This window comes from Dermacentor andersoni, chromosome 3, assembly GCF_023375885.2.
Source record: "Dermacentor andersoni chromosome 3, qqDerAnde1_hic_scaffold, whole genome shotgun sequence".
Lineage (NCBI taxonomy): Eukaryota > Metazoa > Arthropoda > Arachnida > Ixodida > Ixodidae > Dermacentor > Dermacentor andersoni.
In genome coordinates this window covers 108,457,895-108,479,835 of record NC_092816.1, presented here as the reverse complement: position 1 = coordinate 108,479,835, position 21,941 = coordinate 108,457,895, and the positions used below count along the sequence as shown (strand labels likewise).

Below are 21,941 nucleotides of genomic sequence, written 5' to 3'. Positions count from 1 at the left end.
TGTGAGTAGACGCTAAGGAACCTCGCGTGATCAAAATTCGGTTCTCTCATATACGGTGTTCCTCGCAATCGTCTGTGCATTTTCAGGACGCTGAAGAGTACAGCTCTTTATTCTGATCAATATAATATTCCCTGAAAACATCGAGTCCTTCGCTATATATATCTGATTTGCACCTTTTAATTTCTGATGAAATTCTTAATTTCTGAGCTATGCAGTAATAAATGCAATGCACCAGCTGCTATTAAAAGGAGTTACTCAGTGTGCTTCTTTGATACGAAGTAAAAAAAAAATTATCTTGAACATTTTGTTTTCACTTCCTTTTATGGGTGACATTTGAGCTTTCTTGACATGAAAACTGTTTACAGCGCAAACACATGCAACCACAAAGTATAAGGGACAGGACACAAGCGCTGACTGTCAACTAACTTTTATTAACGGAAGACGGGTGCCTTATATAAGGGGAAAGGCAGAAGTGAAGGGGGAAGGGAGTGATACAATCGGGGAAAATGACGATGCGCATCGATGAACGAACGTGCCAGCATTCAACGCATTCAGACGCGAAGAAACAAGAAAACGAAAAAAACGAAAAAAGTATACAAACACTAACAAAAGGCGAGGGATACTAAGATACAATGAAATCAGTAAGCAGCCGCTTCCAAAAAAATTAAGCTCTGCCGCAAAAAGCGATACAGAAGGGGTGCTTACGCACTTGCTGCCATATTTGTGTATGTAGAACGCTTCCAAACTGACGCGCGCCGTCGCGTCGGCACTTTTGCCGAGAATCTTTGTCTCTCCCAAACGAGCCTCGCATCCTGTGCATCCAATTACATGCGCGACCAAATGTGCGTACTTGTCCTTTAAGTTGCTTAAATTTCGGGCATGTTCCCCCAAGCGTTCATTAACATCGTCATTTTCCCCGATTGTATCACTCCCTTCCCCCTTCACTTCTGCCTTTCCCCTTATATAAGGCACCCGTCTTCCGTTAATAAAAGTTAGTTGACAGTCAGCGCTTGTGTCCTGTCCCTTATACTTTGTGGTTGCATGTGTTTGCGCTGTAAACAGTTTTCATGTCAAGTATGCACCAACTCGCCCAGAAAGAAGTTTTAATTTGAGCTTTCTATTCATGTCACTTGGCCTTTTACACAATCAATTCATTGACATATTCCTAAAGAAACTGCAGTAGATAGAATGCGAATATGGTACTGAAAGAATTTATGGGGCATCATAAAAATTATAGCTAACAATGACAGAGGGCGTTTCAGATGAGGCGCGTCCTCGAAATGATCGTAAACAGGGTGTGCCAAATGTATGAGTGCTTTCATACCGCACACTATAAATACAATCACAGTTGCATTAAATGCGCGTATTAAGCAGACGACGACTTAATGAAATGTATGATATACATCTTTTCAATTACTTAATTTAAAGGATTATACAACTTTAGAACTGTGAGCGATTCAGTGTAATCGAGCATGGAATTTCGCCGGAGCCAGGGTTTCGACAAGAGAACGTGTATTCGTTGGGGCAACAACTGCTTTCCTCAGCAGCGTTTATGTACGCGTAGCTCGCTGTCCCACCCGCAATGGGTCAGGAGGTGTAGAATGCACTGGTGCACAAATTAACGCAAGGGAAGTCAGTGTGTTAGAAAAAAAAAGGTTGGAAAAAGGGAGGGGTATTTGCTGCTGTACAGAGGAAACGGGTCGGTGTAGTTCAGTAGATTCTTCGAAGAAACCAAGGTGGAAAAAAAAAAGAAACTCAGTGCCCTTCTACTCTGTGGAAAAGCATGACCAGCGAAGCTCTGTATGTGGGGCACTTGATGGCCCACTGGACTTTCGCCGTGGGTCGGGCCGGTATTGCACTATCTTCGGGATCGGCCCACGTATGGCGCGTGCTTAAGAGGAAGCTTTAGCTCGGCTGCTCCTATCTAAATGCATGTAAAAGGTGAATCCGTTTTCCTCCGCAACCACTGCACCAAATTTGTCGAGGTCTGTTGCATTTGGAAGAATAACTTAAAATGTAGTGACTGTTTGTTTCGAATTTTCGTTCTGCGTCGTAAGCTTTTAATAAAAGATTTGTACAAAAAAATTTGAGAGAACGAAACAACCGAGGTTAAAATTCTGTAACTCAGCAATGGAAAATGATATGGCAAATCTGTGAATTGCAGCTAATAGCACTTCTAAATCGGACAAAATTGATGCTTAGCGGATGAATCCCTAAATATCCCGTATTATGGAAATAAAGATTTTGCAGAACCCTGGCACATAACATAACGAATTTACGTCAGATACCAATTGACATATCAATTTTGTCAGCTTTGATTTACCTAATAGACGCCGTTTACACAACCATGATATCGATTCTTGATGCAGAGCTATTATTATGTAAACTTCGTGCGTCTATGTTTTTGTACTTTCAAGTTTGTGAAATTCCTTTTCTAACAAAATTGAGGCACTAAATGAAGATTCCGCTACAAACAATCATTGTAATTAACTTTCTCTCTCAAATTCAACAAATGTTATTAACTTTCGTCCAGGGGTTATCTCACAAAAGCGTTTCTGCATCTTACATGTATTTGAATAGGCGGCGTCGGAGTTGGGCTGGAGCTAAAACTTCCTCTTAACGCCTGCGTCACATCCACCGCGGGTCGGCCGGGCATTGCATTATCTTCGGGATTTTTTCTACACGCGGACACGATAGCTGGGAAAGTATCCCTTAACAGTTTCGCTGTAAAATATGGAAACGGGGCCAACATGGCAAGCATGCGTCTTCAGTACGGCAGGGTTAGTCTTCCAGAAAAAACACACTAAGAAGATATAGTATTTGAAAGCTGTCTTAACCAGTAGTGAAAAAAAGAGAAAAAAAAAACGGAACTCGCAGAGTTGTATGAAAATATGCTGGGTTACGAGTAAAAGTGCGAATGATAAGTTGTCAAAAGCTGAGCGTGAGACAAGAGAGATTGACCAAGTAATAAATGATGAAGCCAAAGCAAATAAAGTTAAACTAGGTAAGATAATATTGTAGTAAAGCATGACTCGTGGGAGAAAAAAAAGCCGTTCGGCAAGCACCGGCTAAAAATTTGCTGGTTAAGACGCTGCAATGAAAAGAAGGATTAACTTTCTTTCCAATATAACAAAGCAAAATATATTTCCGGCCTAGTACTCGGCGCACTCTCAATGAGAGGTCGTGGGAAATTATGCGGTAAGTTCTGTTCCAGCATACTTCGGTGCAGGAGTAAACCAAAGCATACGGAACAATGGTGACACCAGGACAACTTTTTCCACACGCATTTCCTACATACAATCTATGTCTTGCGAGGATACATTTGTTGTGTAACGTTCTGATATAAGGAACACTTTCACCATCCAATTTGTCACTTTAATGGCGGGCAGCCTGGTCTCAAGTCGAGATTTTTTAATGTTTTCGCAATTGGCAGTACCGACTTCCGAACCTTGGAAAGTTAGTGGCAACAAAGACGAAGCATGCCGCATACAGTTGTTCTGCGTGCACTTAAGCGGAAGCTATCTTAGAAATGCAGTTATCGCAGGGCAGATAATCTGTCATGCCCTTGCTGCATGAGTTGAGTAAACTCGCTGTTGCTCGCAGGTTTGCCTTCACAGCAGTGACGAGTTGCAGTTTGAAGACAATGATGTGACCAACGCCGTGATACACTGGATATTTGAAGTTCTGAGGGCGGACGCTTGAACAAACAGCATTCAGGGCTTCCAGCAGGATACGAGTGCGACCGATTCTAATGTCTCTTCCTGAGGGCCATTCCGCAAATGAGAACATGAAACGTGACCGAAATAAAGGGAAACGTTAAATTGAAATCAGAGTCATTAAGATCGCTATTGTAGGCTATATCATGTTAGCCACACACTTCATTACTGGCTCCTCCTTTATTTGGAAATTTGAGTGAATTGATCTTATGGTGACGTCATCTCAATGGCTCAGGCCCACTTCCAAAAAGATGCACCATCGGCTGCGCAGAATGCCCTCCACGCATTCGAAATGTTTAATAAACGTTCACGGCAACCTCGATTCAAGAGTAAACTTAAGGTTCAAGTCATTCAAACTCAACTGAATTTTATATAGTGCATATAGTGCGTTATTTTGTTACGGATCATATACATGCCTCAAAGCAAAAAACTGCAAGGGGAGGACGTCTGCTACTATTTATAAGCAGGAAAAGAAGTATCGTTACGGCAGAGGGCAAATTCTTAGTACGTGATAGAAATATGAGCGTAAATACATAATTCACGTTGAATCATGAGTTTGCCTGATAAAATAATTGTGTGAACTAACCATCCAGACATTTGGACACGAGCAAGGTCAACATGTGAAGGTTCTGATGATTTGAAGTGGTTGGTCAGATTGTCAGTATATATTTAACGACACATATTGTTCAGTCATTGTTATATCGCGAATCTGAATTTCCTGGCTTGAGGTAAAGCGCAAGAGAGCACGTAGAACAACAGAAGTGCTGGTGTTCTACGTGCTTTCTTGCGCTTTACCTCAGGTCATGCAGTACCAAATAGCTCAACAGTGTGTTCTTCTGAATTTACAGTTGAAAACTACTCTTTTTCTTTCGGCAAGTTAGTGAATATAACTGTTCTCGCAACTCGTCTGCAAATGTTAGGGCTTCCAATTGTTCTGGTATAGAACTAGTGGTCTTTTACCACGCCGAAAAGTCAGACACACATCAATAGAGGTCGAATGCAGCAATTCAAAACATCTTCGACGAGTGCTGGACAATCCCCTGGTGCCAGAAGAGCAGGATCAGGATAATCACGATCAGGTTGAGCAGCGTGATGAGCAGGAGCGTCAGTGAGTATCGCGAGAGGAAGATGTGCGAAATTCGCCTACGCCGGTCTTGTGGACGGCCCCTCGGAGATGCTCGATCACCTGAGTTTATGGCGAATGAAGTAAAGTGTTTTTCTTTCATCCGCTGCTTTGTCTCTGTCGGCTATACGTACAAGCCCTACTGTAATGAAGTTATGGTCTTCCCTGCTCACATTCATGAACAAACAATAATTACGACATAAGCGCGCACCAACCCTCTAATGGGCAAACATTGTTCCGCATCCTCGAAAATTAGAACCACTTGTTCATCCTAATCTATGTCCATGAAAGGTACATTTGTAGAAAAACAATCGAATATGTCTTTTGTACTGTCTCTACTACAAAATTATTTAAATGGTGATTGGTTTGCTGATAATCTATAACTATTATACCACTCCAGAATGTCAAAATCACTACTGATTATCATTAAAATTGCTATCTTAGAAACGTAGCATGTATGATACGTTGGTCATTACAGACTTAACACAGGTAAAATCAATAGCTGGCGGCTGCAACAATCAGTTGAGCTGAGGCGTTGATATTTTTTATTTGCTGAATAGAGCAAAGGATGTTCCAAATTTCCCTCTTTCGCGATGGCCGCAAGTATCGTTAGAGCTAAATGCTAGAGCTAGTATTATTAGTGCAGATACACAAATATCCGGAAATGTCAAAAAGCAGAGGCAGGGATATTCGCAATTTCGGGAAGGTTAGATTTTTCACCGTCCCGAGAACGTCACAAGACAGACAGACAGACAGACAGACAGACAGACAGACAGACAGACAGACAGACAGACAGACAGACAGACAGACAGACAGACAGACAGACATGACAGACAGACAGACAGACAGACAGACAGACAGACAGACAGACAGACAGACAGACAGACAGACAGACAGACAGACAGACAGACAGACAGACAGACAGACAGACAGACAGACAGACAGACAGACAGACAGACAGACAGCAGACAGACAGACAGACAGGCAGACAGACAGACAGACAGACAGACAGACAGACAGACAGACAGACAGACAGACAGACACACAGACAGACAGACACACAGACAGACCAGACAGACCAGACGGACGGACGGACGGACGGAGGGACGGGCGGGCGGGCGGACGGACGGACGGGCGGACGGACGGAGACTACAAAAATTTTCCCCGCAATTGCTGCCAATCAATGTGAAGAGAACTACATTATGATTGAAATAAGTTGGTATAATAGAAACCACGGCAAAGCACGAAACACATTTACTGTAATACGTGGGTTGAGTTACGATCAGACGTACGCCCGATAATAAAATGGCGCACAAACGAACTCGAACAAGAATAATAGCGCCAGTGAACAGCCTATTGGAATGAAAAGCTTTATAGCTTTATATTGGAAACTTCAGGTTCAGCGAACTTCACGCGGCAGAGTGCTTGTCACAATTATAAGCTTCGTGAACGCACACTCCCCGTAAACCGCACTACGAATATGGCGTTAGTGATAGCGCTTTCACAAAAGTGAGCACTGGGACAATAGTACTGAAAGAAAACAGAAAGAGAAGTGTAGGTATGGTGGCTGGTATACCTACATGGGCTGGTTTGGTTTCCATAATTTTTTTTTTTTTTGATACACAGGCCACTGGTGATGGCGCAGATTAAAGACATGAGGTGAGCTCACGTCCTCGTGTCTATTTTCTCTGTCACTGTTCAACGTTCGCCTTTCACACAATACAAAGGGCCGGGGGAGAAAGAAATGAAAAGAAAATCTACAAAATTACATTCGCGTTTAGAAAGCCACAACCGCGAATGTGGCAAATCGCCTTGCATGACATCATGGCCTCAAACACTGGTCATACCGGCAATAAGGCCCTTGCTTCGTAAAAAGCGTCTTTGAACGGGAACAGATCGAAACGCGCTTTAAAATATAAATGGAAGCCTTGAAGGCAATCGAGGTTTAACGGCGTCGACACAAAACGCGCACAATACAATTTTGTAGTACAGAAATACATCATGCGGCACCCATCGCTCACCGAGACATTTTCCACCATTTGCAAGAGAATTGAACGTTCGTTGAAACCTGAACAGATATGTGCGTATCTCACCTTCTGCTTCCATGAGAGGAGCCACGGAACGAAAAGAGGGGCTCGGAGCGTTCCGAAAACCGTCCCCTTGACTGTCGTGTGTGGATCCGGAATCAGCCACGCCATCTCCGACCTGGAGGGCTGCAGCGTCTACACTCACACTGGCCACCGAAGCCGCCTGTTGTGGGGCTGGGGACGAAGGCTGTTGGAAGCCCGCTTCAGTTCCCTCGCCGTCGAACGGCTCGACTTCGTCCAGTAGTGGAGCACGGTCCGTGTGCATCACCTTGAATTTGAGGCAGAGGGACCTGCCTGGTTGGACGTCAGTGTCGAAAGTCTTTCTTGGGCTCGAATCACGCACGAGGTTTCAAAAGAGCTCCGGAAAGGACCTTTATGGTTGCCGCCGGTGTTTTACTCGCTGTGGATGTAGCCCTTTTGACTATGTGGCACTCATTAGTGCATACCCACGAGATGGAATATCTTCATCTTCTTCCCAGCCTGAGTAGGCATGACCCATGCCCATGGCGGGAGATGGTGGTTGTTGCGGTTGTTCTTGCTGTTGCTCGAGGAGCCACATATACGTGTAACCTGGGGCGCTATAAGGTAAAGCTATTCCAAACTTTTCTATTCCAATTCTGCAATCAGCCCTCCTCGATTGGTCAATAACTTTTTTGGACCAGCCCAACTTCGCATGTCTGTCACGCGACGTCCCGAAAACCGCGCTAGCACCCCATCTGATATGACGTGTGCACACTGATTATGCGTGACTGGACCGAAGAAAAGAAAAATAATTATGTCTGATTCGATGCCTTTTCGCCATTAGCCCTCGGCTATTGGTCGAAAGTTTTCGGGCTGCACCCACATCGGCTGCATACCACACGACGTCACAAAACAGGGAGAACTCACCGCGTCAAAGTGACGTTTACGCGTTAAAGATGCATTAATATGCCGAACAAAACTGAATTTTCTTCTGAATAGTCGCGGCCTGCCCCGTTCCGAAAGGAATAAAAGACGGTTGCCGCCAATCACTCAGGCACTGGCTATTCCCACCTGCCGGATAGCTTCGGTTTATTTGCGTACAATAAAAGTTTTTGGGTGGCAGTTGTTAGAATTGTAGGACGATCTCACCGCTGGCATCCAGTTGTAACGTTTGTAGTCGGGCATGAACAATGTGGTAGCTGTCCCATGCCGTCATCCAACTCACCCACTCTGGGGACGTGGTTGTAGGGAGGACCTTGCTGTCGTCGATAACTAGGAGTACAGGATTTAATTACAATATTTACATTAAAAGAGGAGATACACTCATTTCGGCATTCTACTCTTTTGACGTACTTTTGTAAACATTTATATAGTAAGGCGTAAATCACAAAGTCAACACACAATCTTGGGGCCAAAAGATATTTCGAAAAAAAGCACATTTGGAAAGACAGCATAAGTTGGTGCAAGATCACCAATTTTCGAAAGGCGTAAGCCTACGTGGGGTCTGGGATTAAGTTTCTAAAGGTTCGAAGATAGTTGAGCACTCAAAACTACTCAAAACTAGCCAGACACCACGGCTAGGACAGCGATAATCATTATGGTTAAATATTCATTCCTATACGTGAGTGGGCACGGCTCCGTCGTAAGCACACTGTACTAACGCGAGAGTGCTATGGAGCCCGTGTCGCAGAAAATCCGGCATCGGCGTTGGACATCGCTTGGGGCTAAAATATTTCGAAACAAATTCCGAACCACGCATACCCAACCCCTTCTCTACCGCCAGAGTTGCTCACATCTTGTATATCATTCCTTACAAAGTTATTCCTCGGAATTTTGAGAACGACACCCGTGAACAAATGCAATAAAAGGAAACACCGACCGCTTAGATCCTCTATGTTAGCTCTTCTGAGAATGAAATATTAAACGTGCGAAATAATAACCGGAGATTGACCCACGCAAGAGGCCGCGTTTCTGCCAGAAAGCTCGCCTTCATGCATAGCATTCGCAGCCAGCGTTTCCCGGTAAATGTTATGGTTACATAAGCTGCACTTGCATGAAAAGCATAAAGCATGAAAAGCCGTACGGCATGTTCGAACGCTATGGCCTTCCACTGTTTAAGGCGAAGTATATGCGTCCTTCAATTTATCCGGCTTCTTACGCAGGTGCGTAGTTCTTATGGAAATTTGAAACCCAGATTTTTGCGCACTTCGGTCTCTTAAGTTAACTGCGTCAATTAGCACAGACAGTAACAGTAGGAAGAAGCACACGGATTCATACGTCCTTCTTTATTGGTGTCAGCTTTGGGACAATAGCAGGCGTTTATGGTAATCTTGTATATCACGACAGATGACAGACGCCGGCTGCTTTGAAATGGGTGATAAGAAGGGCTATGTTCTAAAAGATGGTGCTTAGGAAAAGGTTAAGTTCACGGTACGCTTGCCAACTACACTTGCCGCACACGAGTGCAAAACTTGGCTGAGATTTGGACGGCTGCGTACGCTATTCGCGAGATGTGTTTCCTCACAAAGCCCGAGGGGTGGTTTAAGGGTCTGTTTCAAGTGCTACATTTTGTCGACAGTAATTTCTGAGTTTAGCCGAGTGGTATTCAGCCTTACGGTGGCATCGCCTTTGGCATTCACTGGGAGGAAACCAAGTTCTTTAATAAAGAACTTACAGGCCAGGGTATGGATGCCGACGCCAACACGTAATACTGATACGCTAATTATACGCACTGCGTCGGGGGTAGGGAGTGCTAACTGCAAGACCAGTACTTAAACTAATGAACCATTCTTGGAGACGAGTAGCCAGCGACAAGAGTTACTTTAAGTCGGGGAGCAAGGCTATGCATCTGGACGTGTTCTTAAATTTTTCTTGGAAATCGTTGACGCATATTGCAAAAGGTATGTTTTCTGATATCATCAATAGTGCTATGGAGCTTGCAATGTTTATCCGCTCCGTATTGTGGTTATTAGGTCGGCAAGAAGACTCACCAATCATGTAACCTCTTGTTTTTGAGTTTTTCTGAGAATGACACAACTAAACCACTGTCTTGGTTAAGTTTCTCATCGCTTAGGCCAAGGTTCCTCACAAGTTAGTCCTGCAATACTGCAGCCTACTTTTCAAGCTTATTGCATTGCAGCAGCGACAATTATTCAGCATGCGGAACCCCACCAAGGAAAGACTGATCGGAGCGAATAGTTCACAAACTTGCGGCATGTGAAGAGAAAGAATCCATTCAGAAATAAAAACATTTATTTTGCTTACGAGTTGACATTGGCGTGGTAGGACGCCCGCCGCAAATTATTTCCTTTTTTTTTGTGGGGAATTCGCATTCTTGCGCATGGAAGCATATTATTGCGCTACGGGCTAACGAACTTCATGTGGTGGCATATTAGGTAAACAGAATAGGTAAACAACAGAATTATTATTTTCCACGCTTTGAGACACCTTAATGTGATCTTGAGCCTTGTAAATGCTAGTATAGAGTGGATATTGCGTATGCACGTCTAATTTATTTGCTTTCAGGCTTATCCCTTGTGTATCAGCGCATACCTACTTCCTCTCCCGGCATCTGCATTCATCGCTTATCTGTATGTATTCGAACTATGGCGATTAAGTGGGTCTAGTGCACGGTAGGATTTTAATGCATGATTTATTTTATTTAATGATGCATGACTGTTGTGGTGCCGAGGCCTTTTCCTTCCTTTCCGAAAACCTGTGCGTACAACAGGCTTTGGTCATTCAGCTTTTGTGCATTTTTGTTTCACTGTAGAACATACTTATAGCAAAGACCCATATAAAGCGCTCTCGTGGCGTCTTCCTTTTCATCGTTCTTCAGTTCTACTTGGACGCACTTCGGTGCCATGTTCAGTTATCTCGAGCCGCGCGTTATTGCGAATAAACCAGATGCTTCTGGTGGCAGGCCTAGTCGATCACTCAAGCATCTACCAAGCCTACGACACGCGTATTATATACAGCACCGGACTTACGCTATAGCATAAGGTTTCCTATAACCCTATGTCAATGCTGCACCCAGCCACAGCATTATGACTAAATGGTGAACGATATTGCGATGTGTGAATTTTATGCAGAGGATAAGTATGGCATATAGTGAACCTCTCGATTTTCATTGCCAAACCTATTTCTAAAGCCAATGGTGGCACACAGAAAATGCCGAGACTACATTTCTCCCGCATAATCTGCCGGTTTATGACTATGCCTCCAACAGTATTTCGTCTTAGAAAAAAAATCGACTTGCCATCCTGGCCCTGCGAAAGTGAATGTCTAGAAGAGTAGGATCTTGATGAGGGCAAGTTGGTTCATATTTAGAACTGAGGTTAAACAGCGCGAGATGGGTGTATAATATGTTTGTATAATATGGGTGTGCGACACCTGCTGATGGGTGTATAAAATGTTTTATTACGTTTAAGTAATGACAGTCAGAATTGATTCGTGGTCGCTGAGTTTGCTCGAGAGCCCTAACTCTGCGTGGCCTACTCATAGCAGTGCTGCAACTGGAGTATCAACGGGAGCTGCAATCGGGGTGGTTGAGCCAGCATGTCAATTATGGGAAGTACAAGGATTCGCCTAAGCTTCGTCCATCTGGCTTCAAACCGGCTTCGGGTCTTTGTAAACTCGAGATTTTCTACAGAGTACTATGTTATAAATAAATTAACGTTATTAAAAATGTTCTACGGCAGAATTCGAACACAGGACCTCTAGTAGAGAAGCCCGAAATTGAGGCCATTACGTCATGGACGCTTGAATCGAGAAGCGGCACAGAATGCCCTTATCAATTTCTCGCGGGCCCGTCATGAAATATGTGGTTCGGATGCTTGTTCTGTTCTTGTTTTTTCATGGAAACGAAAGCTGTTCTGTATGCTCTACGCGTCATTGCAAAGAATGTATACAACTTTCGCATCACTGTGCTGAGTGCTTGAAGACTGCTTCCCCTCCACCATGTTTTGGCCCGCTATTGCACTAGCTCCGCGGAGATCAGCCCACATTTTTGCCCACGGACGTGGGAAAAAAAATGCCGACCAAAGAGATGCTACCAGCTTCTTTGTAAAATCCAAGGAACGCCGGGACCTAGCCAGTCTCGCAGAATGGGGCCACATCGCAAACTGCAGACCTAGTGCCTACTTTAACTGTTTCTGCGGTCCTCACCAGCCCCAGCCTATGCGGTCACGTAGGCTTTTCACGAATAAAATAGCTGTAAAGTTTCTTCAGTATCACAGAACAACATTTTCCATCCTGAATTGCTTAGTCCAAGAAAAAAAAAGCCCACCTCCACATTCTCCCGACAGTGTCATCCAATAACCAGGGGATGGTTGGGCAGTGATTTCAGTCTGGCAGAGAATTCGGAGATGGATTTAGACAGGCAGAAGGCCTTCAAAGAATTGCTAAAGTGAGAGCGAAAATCACTATGACACGAAAGGTGAAGATGCAGCCTGGAGGAGCATCCATATATTTCTGTTATTCCATAGTGAGGGAAATGGAATTGCGCAAGTAAAAGAACTAGATAAATAATGATGATGAAATAATACTATGAGCATCAAATAATTCCTGTTGATTGCTGAACTTGCGCAGGATTTTCGACCAGCCCGCTTGCAAAAATAATTGGAAACACTGCGCATGCATTATGTGAGTACAGAAGTGTGTAGGAAGAAAGAACAATGCATGTGAAGGTTTCATGCTGCAATGAAACTGTAGCAAAATTGAACATCACTAGTGCTGCGAGAAGGTACAAAAGAGGCTCCGCTTCTCTGACCGTGGTAACAGTGATCTTTTTTGGATTTCAGACATGCAGTACACCAATATCTAGAACAATCTATATTAATGACGTTCTTAAAGCAGCATGATAAGAAAATGAGGAGTGAGGTCAGTTACTGAAGTTATATATTCTGATAATAAGGTAGTAGAATATGGGTTAAAGGCCTATGTGGTAACGAAACGACCTATAACGAATTAAATATATAGTTACATAAGTTAGGTGAGCAAGCAGCAACTATTATAAAGGAAAAAATAGAATGTGTGGTCGGCAGATTTTCACTTGGTATATTTACAGTACATATACACATAGAAAAAACCAACCAAGAACACTGGAACGGGTTAAACGTCTTTTTAGAATTTTTCAGTCTCTGTTGAGATTACGATGAGGAAAAGAAAAAACATGTAAAATAGCCCTCATCCATTATTATATTATAGAGTTCGTCGAATGTGTGATACTGGTGAAATACATTCTCGTACAAGGGTTGGCTGAACGAAAATACCTCTCCATAAAAACCAAACAGAAATAAACACAAACGCTAAGACAATACACCGCTATGCGCTGAGAAACGAATTGTAATAATTGCACTTCTCTTGGTCGTGTTCTAGTTCGTGAAATTTCGAGTACGGCACTTCAATTAGCCAGTGCGGTACGTGAGCTGCACATAAACAATATTTTTTTTTCTTTGCCTTAGCAACCCGGCTACTCAATAGGCTAGTCGCTCACTTCCCCTAAAGACGTCCGGGAACGTTTCACCTTCAGGGGCCCAGATTTAGAGCAGGGCGTTCCATCCATTGCAAATGACGTGCGATTCTCCATTTTCCCTTTAGGATGAGTGTACTCTACCAAACAGCGGAATACGCACTGTTCGAGGTCGGAATCCAGCTGTGAAAAAAAAATAAATAAATACATGTTTTACCTCCCCTACGTAACACAGTCTGGCATACGTTTTACTGGATAATAAAATTATGAGGTGAAGTGGCTAGGACTTATATTGCGCGAAGCAGAGTGCAAGTGGCTCATTAGAGCGACACAGTCACAGAATAAGCGACAGCGAAAGCGGAATAACTGAGGAAGATACAACTTCCAGTGGAATGTTGCAATTAGAGAGTTTTCAGGCATAGGACAAAACCTGTTAACGTAGTGTAGGGGAAACACATAACTGAGACAGCGCTTCGCCTTTTAGTGGCCTTGAATAGGCATATAATGATGGTCACAGCGTAAAATGAATGTGGGCTTACAAGCCTCTACTGTATTATCACTTTTTATACGTGTGTGTAAGAAATAGACGCTGTGGAAAGCATGTGCGCTAACGAGCGCCGTGATCCAGCTGGAAGCGTGGAGAAGGGGCGGTCAATGCGCACCGTGCCCTCTCGATCCGCCATGGCCTCCACGCGGCTCGGGGCTCAGTCGCAGTGCACGGGCAAGACGGCACCGCGAGCGCGTTTCCACGAGACCAGCGCGAAAGAGAGGAGGTATCAGTCTTTCTGCGAACCGGACGGCTCTCTGTCGAGCTCGTTTTGCAAGAACGTGAAACCAAAGGTGAGCCGCTTTGCAACTGTCTTTACGGAAGGACATCCCTCTTCCAAGTACATCATTGCTCCTATAGCCATAAATACTGTTCGACTCTACGGTGTCGTTTCTTTTAGTTTTTCCCTTATTCGTTCGCACTCTCCGTAGTCGCCATTTCTTGTGCCACGGATTGGCGACGCGTTACTGTGTGACTGAGTACGGCTAGAAAAGGAGCTGGTCATTCGCCTTACCCGCACCCACAGTGTCACCTTTAGATTCAGAAATCTCTTTTCGTATTTTCCAGGCCATTTGGCATGATAATTCACTAATAGCCTGAATTCTACTTTCTTATCTAGGAACCAATCTAATTTTATTGATTCTATTGGGATTCGCCTGAAGAGACACAATCTTAGTAATCCAGTTTAATAGGAAGAAGATCATCACTGTAGTCATTGACTGCTGAGCCAGTTAGAGTGAAAGAACGGTGAAGATGTAGCTCTAACAAGCAGCGTACAACAAAGGAGACACGAAGGCTCATGCTTGCGTCTACGTGTATTTTGTGTTGTGTTCCATGTTTCAGGCCTTCTTTTTCATCGTGGGAACCCAAACCCGTACGAAGCCAAACGAAATATCTGTCACGCACGACACAAGGTTTCGAGTGCATCATCATGAGACGGTAAGCATGGAGCTGTAATTTACACACACACACACACACACACACACACGCATATATATAAATATATATATATATATATATATATATATATATATATATATATATATATATATATATATATATATATATATATATATATAGAAACGAGGAGAAAGGGGATAACCGAGGGGCCCTATTTTTATTGGTGATATCTGAAGAAGCCAACAGAAACACTGACACCAAGGACAACATAGGGGAATTTACTCGTACTTAAGAAATGAATGAAAGAAACGATAAATTAATGGAAAGTGGTTTTTCATCCACTTTCATTGCAAATTATTTATCGCTTCCTTATTTCATTTATTAAGCACAAGTAATTTCCCCTACGTTGTCCTTGGTGTCAGTGTTTGTTGGCTTCTTATGACTATATATACATACATACATACATACATACATACATACATACATACATACATACATACATACATACATACATACATACATAGATACATACATACATGCATGCATACATACATACATACATACATACATACATACATACATACATACATACATACATACATACATACATACATACATACATACATAAAGGTTTCTGCTCCATGCTTATCGCCTCATGGTTATCTGAACCCTCTCGAATGCATCGCGCGAAACAGAGTCCGTCCTAATCATACAATGTTAGCGAAGCAGACAAAGAAAACTGTAGCTTTAAAACGATCGTACCTCTAGGTAAGTAGAGTTCGCGTATCTCAATTTTAGGTAGTATTCCTCGCAGAACGTGGGTCCATCCATGGTATCCCCTGGTAGATTTGCCGCCTTGTTCGGCAGAGAAATAACGTGGCATAATGTATTGTTTAATAGGCACTTTGAGTAACGCCACCTGGAAAATACAAGAATTATGCCTTTCTAAAGAGCGCAACGGGAAATGTGTCAAACTACCAGAAATATCTTCCCCTTGAGCCTCGTGCCTTTTGGTGACGTCCAAATTACTTGTCGACTCGACACGATTAGTCTGGGCGCAGGAACACGTCAGGCTTACGATCCAACAGAAGTTACAGCGCATAGTGTTTGTGCTAACGACAGATAAATAGATCGCATTTCAGAAATTTATGGTGCGATGCAAGTTTCGTGTCAGAAATTTATACATGTTTAAGAAAAAAAAGCATTTGTTACGTTTTGCGGCAAAGCCCTTTTTCGCTCTCAAGCAAGCTACCAATCTGGCTAGAGAACTATACCACATCGATGTGCTCTAAATTTATGTGCATCGCCATTGATTCCGTGTGCTCCAAAGTAATCAGTCTTCCCACTTACTCCCCTCCAGAATCTGACATTGTAGTAAAAATGCTAATGATATTTGCGATCCCTAGCCAGCAACATGCTATATAAAGTTATCATATCACACAAACAGGTCTTAATGCCGATCATATGCACTTTCAACAAGAGCGCAATGTGTTTTTTTTTCTTATATAAGATCCACTAACAAGCTCAAATATCAATTTACCCACGTCCTGGGCGCAGAAGAAAAAAAAAAACCTTTTCCAAACTTTTCAAGCATTACTGGACCTTTGTTAGTTATTTTTCGGCGTTTACATTGTGCATGTTGCGCAGCCGATAAAACAGTAATAATGTTTTTACATTTCTTTCCAAAATTTTTTTTTGTGTTTGCAAAGACGATTTCAACGATGAGATATAAACATCACGTCCCTTTTTTCCGCGCGTGGTGCATTTTTCCTCACTCTTCGCTGTGCAAAAAAAGAAGAAAATCAATTTTAGTTCCTGCGTTTCGCACGTAGAGATTTTTCCCCACGCAGTAAGAGTTTATACCTCAGCAAGAATTCAATACTTTGGTTGCACATAGTAGATCCATGACGCAGATTAGGCGGGTGCCTCATCGACTCTTTACTCTATGGATAACATGTCAAATGGGCAAGGAAGGACATGTCAAATGAATAAAGCAGCATTTGACGCAGCGCAGGCATTTTGTATTCTTTTCTGACTCATGAAGAAACACGATGGAGGAGCTGAGGACGATGGTGAGATGACGGACGGAGTTAAAGCCGTGCTGCATCCGGTCCCATATCCCATTCGCATGTGGCGCCCGAGTTTCCGTGGAATGTTTCTCATAAACTGTGTGGGAGATACGGGGGTTCTCCTCCCGTATCTCTTGGGACAAAGGAACAACACAGTAGTGCAAGCAATCACAAGGGTATTCATTGCACCTTTCATAGATCAATGCCAGCTAGCCGAGTTGCTATCCCCAAAACATGCCGATGGGCGCGCGACAAATCTAGAAGTCCGACTTACCGCGACCGCATTGCGAGCGAATATGTTCGCCCCATGCTGGATCCCAACGCCTGGTCGTTCGCGTGTACAGTCACGCCAACGGTGTCCAAGGCGGCCACGCGAGACGGTCTCGCAGAAGCATGGTCGGCGCGGCACGCGGGCGGCACGTCCGTCCCCCTTCCTTCCCGAACCCAAAGAGAGCAAGCGCCTTCCTTTCGGCGCCCAAGTAACCTCGCAGCGGCTAGTGTTCCTGTATATGCTCCCGCAGGGAGCAGAGTTGCGCATAGTTCCGCCGCCGTGATCCAGCTCTGCAGCGAAGCCACTCCTCGCGCGCGCAGGAGCCAAATGCCGCGCGGTGTTCCGCCTTTTTCTCTGGTGGTCGCGAGCTACAAGCGCTAATTGTTCGCAGGCACTTAGCAAAGGGCACTTGTTAATACAGGCTACGCTCGAACGAGTCATTCGTGCAGCCGGAGGGGGTGGGCTTCCAACCAACCGAAACTTTGTATGTACCTATGTAAACACGCATATACAAACACACACACGAACGTACAAATATGGGGTGGGATCGCCTTCGATTCCCCAAAATAATATACTCCCGTGGCTCGAACAGCTCCAAAGTTCGCTCGCAAACGCGCAGTACGTTGCCACAAACAGCGGTGCAATGATTTTCAGCATGCATATGAAGTTGTCTTATCATGGCCAGAAAGCAAGAAGTGTTTTAAAGAGTGTTTAAAACTTCACACACGTAAGGTGGACACTTAGCGCATTTTGGCTGCTGAAACCAGCCGATTAATGACCGTCGCCAAGAGAGCTATCATGCCTGCAGTTATGTCAGTGACCGTTAACAGAGCGCCATTTATCACTAACCATCGTTCACTACAGCTGCACGTTTTCGATACATGCGGTGCAGACACAGATTTAAGCGCATTTCAAATGTTGACATGTGCACATTTTAAGCAAAGCTTACTTTTATTTACTATTACTATTTAGTAGTACTTACTATTTAGTAGTGCTTACTATTTAGTAGCAGCAAATCTGCAAATAGAAAAAGATTCAAGATGCAAGAGCTTCTAGCTGCTCCTCTGAACGCACGATCGACGGTCCACTGATTGCAATGGCGATGGTACTGACGGAAACGACGAGTTCGCATGAGTCGGCGATGCGCCCGTAAAATTGGCTTCGCAGCGGCGCGAATCATTTGACGTCATTTTTCGCGCTCGGCCAATAGCGGTGCGAGCGGCGCCGGAAAAGGTATGCGCAACTCTGCTCCCTGCGGGAGCATATACAGGAACACTAGCAGCGGCGTGACGCTCGCGCCATCTCTCGCACCGCGCTTGTACCACTCCGACCGCCGCGGCCCACGCGGCGACGCCGCACGGAAACGGGGGCTATGCGGGAAAACAAGATATCAGGGGAGGCGCGACGGTCGCGCATCCCCACAACTGGTACGCCACTTTTGTCTCTTAACATCCATCGCAGTCAACGAAAGCGTGCTCAATCAAACTTTGTGCGCGGAACAGCTTTTGCTAATTCCTTCAACTTACATTTGATAGCAATATAAAGCGCGGCGTGTTAGCTGGCAGTCACGGGGTGTCTCTTTAAATTTCGCGCATTTCAAAGAAAAGCTGCAAGAAATTAAACAGGGCAGTTATCCTAGCATAGATGAAATAATCCGATGTTTCTGAGCAATCGCTACAACTTCTGCATTGAAGATCTTTCTCTAGATTTACTAATTAAAAAGTTTATTAAGCAATCTTTGTTAATCACCCAGATTGGCGGACTGGAAAAAAAAGGCAATGACGTGCTTCATATGGCTCAGAACAATACCTCGCCAATTCCCCACGCGTAGCATCTATTCCGCGGCCGCAAGGTCTTCCTCTGGCCACAATTTGACCATCTCACAGAGACGACCTATGTCGCTTGTACGACAATAACTTCCTCGACAGGCACTGTTTTATGCAGTGAATCCTCATCAAGTCATGCGCACTTGGTAACCTACACCTCCCATCAAGGAGTCAGTTTTATTTATTTTCTAGATCGTCGGTCACGGTTCCAGTGCGTAGCGCCTATGTCTTTTTAATACTCAACTCCTGGCCGTCCGGAGAGCTCACGACATCGGGAAAGCCTTTGGCCTACCGGTGCCTACGTAGGCGAAGCCACCGACTTAGCCTGAGGGCTTTTGCCCTCAGGCCCTAGTTTCTCTGGACCCAAATAATGTTCTTGCCATGCCATGCCATGCCTTGGCCCAATTTAGTCTAAATACCGTGTACAATGTGCACAAAGAAGCAGATTTGTTGGTCGAGCGTCAGGCACCGCGCGTGGCCTCTATCGTCGAGCGACGCGCTGACCATGCACCTCTCTTCTTCGCTACAACTTTGCCCCGAAGAAGCGAACGCCATCCTCGCGACTCAATGGGAGGACAGTACGATCGGGTCATAGTACGGCTTGAGCAGCTGTATATGCAGCGTCTCAAGTCCGCGACTACTTATGTCAGTGGACGGCGTGAGCACCTCGACGAGGTAATTGACAGGGGACGTCTGCTGCACGACGTGGTAGGGACCGTCGTGCTTGGCGATGAGTTTGGAGGAAAGAGCGGGAGTGGTCGAAGGTATCCAGAGGCAGACTAAAGAGTCCGGCTGATATGCCCTGGTGGGTCGCACGCCGTCGCGACATAACTTTTGCTGTCATTGGTTTTCGGTCGTGAAAGAGCGGGCGATCTGGCGGCATTCCCCAGTGTATCTTGAAGCTTCCTAAAGCGGCGTGCACTTGGATGGATCGGGTCGGTAAGGGAAAATCGGGTCGAGTGTACGGGAAGGTTCACGGCCATATAGGAGGAAGAATGGGGAAATCCAGTGGTTGCCTGTGAGGTGGTGTTGTAGGCTAAGATCACATATTGCAGAACGAGGTCCCAGTTGGGGTGGTTGGACGCAATGAAAAGGGATAGCATCTCACCTAAATTTTGCCTAAATCGCTCAGTCATGCCGTTAGTCTGCCGCTGATCGGCAGTAGTGGTGCGATGGGCAGCACGACATGCAGAAAGGAGCGAACGCGTTAACTACGTCAGAAAGGAAAACGCTCTTTGTCACTCAGAAGTTCCTGGGGCGCACCATGGCGAAATACGAAGTGTTGCAAGAGGAAGGACGCAACGTCGGGGTTGTGGTGGTTGACAGGGCAGCTGCTTGCGCATAACGCCTCAGGCGATCTACGGAAACAATGATCCAGCGATTTCCAGTAGGTGCGCATGAAAGGTAGCCCCAGAGGTCGATGTCGACGGTGTCGAAAAGTCGAGAGGGGCATGACATCGGCTGCAAGGGACCACAAGGAGGGTGAGCAGGAGACTTGCGTCGTTGGCATACTGAACTTCAGTGAATTTACTTCTGGAGAAAAGTGTACTTCCCATGCCAATAAAAGCACAAACATAGCGTGGAATAAATATTGAAGAGGACAGCGTGGGCGCATTGCGAGTCTGCATGGAAAGCTGAGCATACATCGGCGCAGAGGTGGCAAGGGGCGACGAATAAGCACTCGCGACCATTGTAAGCGTAGTTGTGAAAATAGGGCAGTGCATCCCGCATTGCAAAGTGGCAAGCTTGACGGCGGAGATCATGGAAAGGGTGAGTTGCCGATGAGTTAGAAAGACATTCCAAAATAGCAGCAATCCACGGATCTTTTCGCTGCTGCACAGCCATATGGACGAGTGCTGGCAAGGAAAATATTGAGCCGATGGCGCAAAATCATGTCGTATCACTTGATATGGGTGCGCGTGAGAGAGCGCCTGTGACGGTGGGCTTACGACAAGACAGATAGACAATGCGTAAGTCGAAGTCCTGTAACCGGAAGGCCCAGTGGACAAGACGGCCTGATGTAGAAAGGTCAATGTGGACAGCCAACATAGGGCGTGAAGGTGGGTAACGACATCAAAGGGATGGCCATACAGGTATGTTCTAAACTTTCCAAGGGCCCGAATGATAGCTAAGAACTCCTTTTCGGTACAGAATATTTCGATTGAGCCTTAGTTGTCGTCCTGCTTGCGTAGACTACTATGCAGTCACAGTATTCACTTTTGTGCTGAGGGCTGTGCGTTTCTACGCCACTGGCGTCCGTGTGGAATTCTGTGTGAGCTATGGGGTAGAAATGACACAACACGGACAGCATATCAGCCGATGGCGCAATGTTGTAAACGCGTCGTCGCAAGCTGGAGACGAGGTAGAAAGGCCAGTGTCGTCCCTCAGGAGTTGGGTCAACGAACAATGATAGTAGCGAAATTCATGAGGAAACGGCGAAAGCATAACAAAGCCCTTTGAAGCTTCGGAATGCCTCAAAGGACGTGGGTTTCGGGAAACTGATGACAGCGTGAAGTTTAGAAGCGTAGGGTAAAATGCCATCTTTATAAACCGCATGTCCGAGTTTTGTGAACTGCTTGCCTCCAAAGCCACATTTTCTCATATTAGGTTTGAGTCCTGCGTCGGTTAAGCCTTCCAAGACCTGCTCGAGACGACACGAATGAGTCGCGAAGTCAGGATAAAAGACGACCAGGTCATCAAGATTACATAGGCAAGCCTTTTATTTTAGGCCAAGGAAGAGAGTGTCCATCGTCCGTTCAAAAGTAGCAGGAGCATTGAAAAGGCCAAACGGCATAACGCTAAATTTATAAAGGGCATCGGCTGTTACGAAAGCTGTTTTGGGGTGATAGGCAGGAGCTATGGACACTTGCCAATAGCTGGAAGGTAAGTACAGTGAGGCAAAGTACTCCGCTCCTTGCAAAGAATAGTGTCGTCGATGCGCCGCAAACGATACACGTCTCTACGCGTTA

The 21,941-nt window shown here is 45.0% G+C and overlaps 1 long non-coding RNA gene across 3 annotated transcripts in view; it reads left to right on the top strand.

Moving 5' to 3' along the window:
- The window catches only part of LOC140216754 (uncharacterized), a 28,038-nt gene extending 24,023 nt beyond the window's left edge, over positions 1–4,015 (top strand). For all 3 annotated transcript variants that reach the window (XR_011893425.1, XR_011893423.1, XR_011893424.1), the window contains one exon: positions 3,604–4,015. This is a non-coding gene — a long non-coding RNA (uncharacterized lncRNA). The remainder of the gene's footprint in view (positions 1–3,603) is intronic.
- Positions 4,016–21,941: the final 17,926 nt, after the last annotated feature.